Consider the following 5,909-nt stretch of genomic DNA (forward strand, 5'->3'; position numbering starts at 1 on the left):
AATAATATTGCATGAGTTCCTTGTTTTTTAATGCAGCATAGTATTCCATTGTGCGAATATACCACAGCTTCTTTAGCCATTCGTTTGTTGATGGGCACTTAGGTTGTTTCCAACTCCTTGCTATTGTCAACTCCTTAACATCTTGATTTCTTCCCTTTGCTATTTATAGCCTCTGTAAACCTACTGGAGTGTCAGTTCTGACTTGATGACACATAACAAGAATGTGTCAGGCTCTGTGACTTTCGCGTTTTCCCTGTACATTGGTTTCTGGTACACACTCTGCATAATGTATTTAAAAAAATGCAGAATCTAAGGGAACACTGGTGGCTTAGTGTCAAGAAGCTGCACTACAGTCCCAGAGGTATGCAGTTCGAATTCACCACATGCTCTGCTGGAGAAGGAGGAGCAATCTTCTCCTGTACCAGTCAGATCTGATTTAATGGGTCACACAAAATAATAAAATTAAAGACAAAAATATAGAACCTATCAAAATCCCTGTCCTCAAGGAACTTGAATACTAATCGGAGGAGAAAAACCAACAAAATGAGTGGGGACACTCATTTTGAGTAAAAAGAGCAAGGACAGTGTGGGGATCACCCTATCTGACCTTTACCAACTTCACAAAGGGGAATTGGCCCTGTCAACAACACCAATGACAAAACACCAAGTCCCATGAAGTCAGATATGTCCCCCAAGTATCTTTCTACTCATCTTAACACCAATCTTACTGCTTTACTGGATCCAAAATCCAGTGTGATAGCTCACAGACCAAACCATACTGGGGAAGTCAAAAGGTTATGTAATCCCATAGCCAGAGTATTAAGTTAGAGTAAGTATGGTTCTACCTCCCTGACCCTTGGGACAGTGCATCCCCTGAGCAACTATGAGCTTGGAACGCATGTCTAACAAGGAGAAGCTGAGCCTGTGCCAGAAGTTCTGCTTTGGTAGGTTTGCTTTCCTGCTTTTCCCTCTGGTTTGTCAACATCTTCTGGTTCTTCTGAGAGGCCTTTCTTGTCCCAGCCTACACAGAGCAGAGCCAAATCAAAGGCTATGTCTCTGCTCAGCTGTGGCCTTCCTCTCCTGGGTGACTGTGTGACTGTGTGACTCACCATCTTCCAGATCTACCAGCCCCACTGGGATGTCCTTGGGGACCACGTTTCCTTCACCATCTCTCTGGGTACCTCCTGACACCTTCTACACAGACATTTGGATTTGATAATATTCCCAGGAATGGATGCCTTTGCTTTAGGCTCACTCTTGAACCCATTAAGACTTATTCTCATTGCTCCTGGTATCTGCTGATATTTCCCAATTTCAAAATTATTTTTAAAAAACTCCAAAAGTTTATAATCTATGGTAGTAGCAGAATAGTCAGGACAGCTTCCAAAATGGTTCACAGGCACCTCAGCCTTGAGCCTCGTGACTTTTAGGGAAGTGTTACAGAGTTCTCGGTTCTGCCACTACTGGTTCTCCTCCTCTTCCGCCCAAGTCTTCTAATAAAATCAAGCAAGAAGCTCTTGGCTCTGGTTCCTTGAGGGGTAACGGTCTCAAGGTCAGCTCTGTCTCATGTTGGGTTTCAAGTCCTCTGCTTCAGCCACTGTTGCTGCTGCTGTAAGTCTCACTGGTCCTGCTGCTCAAAATCCAGCTGGCACAAAAATCTCTGGTCCTGAAGGGACCCACTAGAAGCCTGCCTCTCCTCTGCTGGTGGTTTAACTCGCTCCTGTTACTGCTGGGTCCTCTCAATTTAATGGGGAGACTAACCGACCCCCCTGTGGATCGGTGAGACTACTCAATCATCTAGTGGACAGGTTAACATGCCCCATTTGCATCTTCCCACCCATCCACATGACAAAGTCAAATTTAATGGCTAAGAAAACCATTTTAAACACTAAACTCTTCACACTACAGGACTATATTGTTGTTATGTGTCATTGATTCACCAGCAATTCATACTGATCCTATGTACAACAGCTCTGAACACCTACCTGCTCTATCTTGAGCCAACCTCATTATCTCTCAGATACCTACCACCATTACCCTAGATACTGAGCCAACCCATCTCATCCAAGGTCTTCCTCTCTTGCACTGTCCCTTCACCCTTCCAAGCATGAGGTTCCTCTCCAAGGACTGGTCCCTCCTTGCAACATGCACAAAGTATGTCAGACAGAGTTTCAGAATCCTTGCCTCCAAGGGGCAGCCAGGTTTCACCCTCTCCAAGATGAATCTGTTTGTTCTCCTAACAGTTCATGGTGTATTCTATGCTCTTCTCCAGCACCACAACTCAAAGGCATCGATTCTTCTTTTGTCATCCTTAGTCATCGTCCAGCTCTCTGATGCATTTCGAGTAACTGTGAAGACCAAAGCCTGGACCAGGCACACCTTAGTTTCTAGACTGACATAATTGCTCTTCAGTACTCTGGAGAGTTCCCTGAGAGCAAAATTTTCCAATGCAATTCTTCTTTTTCTTTTCTGGAGTGTTACTTGTGGAGCCAAGCAAGCTGAAGCTGTTAACAATCTCAATCTCTTCACTGTCTATTATGATGCTGCCAGTTGGCCCAGTGGTGAGAATCTTTGTTTTCTTGATGTTGAGCTTCAATCCATATTGAAGGCTGCAGTCCTTGATCTTCTGCAGCAAGTGCTTCAGGTCCTCCTCAGTTTCAGCAAGCAAGGTTGTGTCATCTGCATAAAGTAGGTTGTGATGAGTCTACCTCCAATCCTGATACCACATTTCTCCTCATAGAGCCCAGCCTCCTGGTTGATCTGTTCTGCATATAAATTGAAAAGGTGTGGAGATAGGATGCATCCATGATGCACTCCTTTCCTGATTTTGAACCGCATTGTTCTGACAACTACCTCCTGGTCCAAGTATAGGTTTTGCCTAAGTACAGTCAAGTGTTCTGGAATTCCCTTCTTTTTAGGGTTAGCCTGAGTTTGTAGTGATCCACACAGTCAAATGCCTTTGTATAGTCAATGAAACACAGATAGACATTCCTCTGGTACTCTCTGCTTTTGGCTAAGCTCCATCTGACATTAGCTATCCCTACTGCCACAGCCTCTTCTAAACCTAGACTGAACATCTGGAAGTTCTCTATTGATGTGTTATTCCAGTGAAACACAGGTAAACATAGAACACACAGAGAAGTATACAATAGGGAACAGGGCTAATGAGTGTGTTACAATTTAAAACAAAGTGGTCTGGGAAGTTCTCATAGAGGGGACATTTGTCTAAAGGCTTGAAGGAGATGAAGGAGCAAGATATAGGACTATCAGGATAACAAGTGAGTCAGGAGGAGAAAAAACAGCCAGTGCAAAAGACTCATGATGAGAACATGTCCAGTGTATTCAGGAATAGCAGGGGCAGACTAGCAGGAGGTGAAGAGCAGGTGGGAAGGTGGTAGGAGATAGGGTCAAATGGGATGAGACGCTTTTGGTTGGTTCAGAGCAGAGGAATTGGATGATCTCCTCATTGTTTAAACACTGGCCACTGTGTGGAGATTAAATTAACAGGAGACAGGAATGATAGAGTCTAACGCCACTGTATGCCACGCACTGTTCAAAGAAGTTTTCACATTTTAAATCATGTAATCTTCCTAGTAAGCTTTTTGACTGCTAAAAGCACAAACAGATGTCTTGGAGAAAGTGCAACCAGAGTGTTCCTTAGGTGCAGGGATGGTGAAGCTTCATCCCCCATACTTTGGCTATGTTGTTGTTGTTATGAGCTGTCAAGTCACCTGCAACTCATAGCAATCCTATGTACAACAGCTCTGAACCCCTGCTCTAACTTGAGCCAACCTCATTGTCTCTGACACACCTACCCCCAAATACCCCAATCACTGAGTCAATCCATCTCATCCAGGGTCTTCCTTTCTTGCATTGTCCCTCTACCCTTCCAAGCTTGGTGTCCCTCTCCAAGGACTGGTACCTCCTGGCATCATGTCCAAATTATGTCAGATGAAGCTTCAAAATCCTTGCCTCCTAGGAGCAGCCTGGTTTCACCCTCTCCAGGACAAACCTGTTTCTTTGCCTGGCAGTCCATGGTATATTCACTGCTCTTCTTCAGAACCACAACTCAAAGGAGCTCTGGTGGCCCAGTTCCTAAAGAGTTGTGCTGCTAACCTAAAGGTTGAGCCTCTCTGGTGGTTTGAATCCTCCAATGGCTCCTTGGGAGAAAAAAGAGCCATGTCCTCCCATGAAATTTACAGCTTCTGAAACCTGATGACGGATCAGCTGTGAAGAGGTTCCAATTAGACAGCAATGTTGTTACGAGAGACTATTTCTTGGAAAGGAATATCATGCTTGGAAAGGAAGAGAGTCAGAAAAAGAGAGGAAGACCCAAGAGTGACTGTGGCAATGGGCTCAAGTGTGCTGGAAATGATAAGGATGGTGCAGGATAGGACAGCATTCAGATCTGCTGTTCAGAGAGTCGTTCTGAGTTGTATTTGACTCAACAACACATAACAACAATGACAACAACAGTAACCTTTTGAGGTATTTATAGATGAGGAAACAGAAGCATGAACATGAGTTAATTTCCAAGATTCCATAGCTAGTAAGTGGCAGAATCATAATTCAAACCCAGCAAATCTAGTTCCAGGGCCCCTCCTCTTAGCCTTTGTGGTATTCCAGCTGGTGGGAGGAGAGTGTGGGCTGTCTGGACATGGAATAGGAGCTGCATGATGGAGGGCTGAGAAATGTAGACTAATATTTTGCATACACTGGGAGCTACTCAAATTTTCTTACCAGGAAACCAGTGTGCACAAAATAATGTGAAAACTGGTGGTGAAAAAGGCAGAGGTATCATTTGGAAGATTTTCAGATTCCAATAAGGTGAAATATATCCGCCAAGATGTCCCATCCCTGACCCAAGTGAGGATCTACAGATAATTGTCCAGGCTGAAAAAGAGCTTTTATGGCTGAGTTACAGGGTCCAGTAGAAGCTGTCAGAACCGCAATAGATGTTCTTTGCTCGCTTTCTGTGGGTCTATCTCCTAGTCTTCATGAGGGGTATCTAGGTGGTTAAGGAAAGATCTGTAATCACTTTTATATTCCCTCACAGGGCAATTTACCACATAATATCTCAATTGTTGTGCCTCCAGCTTATATTGGGAGATGGTTCTTCTGATAATAATGTGTTATGTAATTGATTGTATTAGATACAATACTTAGCTATTTATTTCACTTTTCTCCCCAGTAAGGGCATGACCTCACATCTGGACTGTGTGGCAGGAAGAGACAGGGATTATTATGGCTGTCTTACAATGAGTCCTAGAAAGATCAATCGACTTTCTCATGATTACTGGGTGACCCAGGGAAGAAGCTCAGAGAACAGAGGATGCTCTGTGGTGAGAATCTGGGGAAGCCTTTCTTCCGACTGAAAATCACTGACCCATAGAAATGGTTAGTCAGGGCCACCCACTCAAGGAGCAAGTTAAGTTGGGGAGCTTAAGAAACTTAAACAGAAGATCTCAAACTCAACCATTTAACTGAAGCAGAGTAAAGATAAAAATCTCCCATGGATATTATGAAAATAAAAAATGTACAGTGGATCTTGATCACAGTAATAGAATAGCAGGGGAGATGGAAAATAGGATATATGAGACACTTGTAGACAAGTGCAGATAGAAATCGAGAGAGACAGGAGAACATTAACTTCCTGTCAAAGAATCACAGCCAATTTGCACTCGTGTACACAGAGGGGTTCTTGTTGTTCTTAGGTGTCACAGAGTCAGTCATATAACAACCCTATGAACAACAGATCGGAACCGGGTCCTCTCTTGTGCCATCCTTATCATCTCTTACGTGCTTAAGACCATTGCTGCAGTCGCTGTGCCGATAAATCTCATTGAGGGTCTTCTTCTCTTTTGCTGACCTTTCCAAGTAAGATGTCCCTCTCCAAGAAACAGCATCTC

The 5,909-nt window shown here is 43.8% G+C and overlaps 1 pseudogene; it reads left to right on the forward strand.

Annotated features, from left to right (window-relative positions):
• Positions 1-883: 883 nt before the first annotated feature.
• On the forward strand, positions 884-1,188 carry LOC102852314 (annotated as a pseudogene).
• The last annotated feature ends 4,721 nt before the right edge of the window (positions 1,189-5,909 follow it).

Source organism: Elephantulus edwardii, unplaced genomic scaffold (genome assembly GCF_000299155.1).
Source record: "Elephantulus edwardii isolate Elephantulus edwardi_28Jun2011 unplaced genomic scaffold, EleEdw1.0 scaffold00028, whole genome shotgun sequence".
NCBI classification, from domain to species: Eukaryota; Metazoa; Chordata; class Mammalia; order Macroscelidea; family Macroscelididae; genus Elephantulus; species Elephantulus edwardii.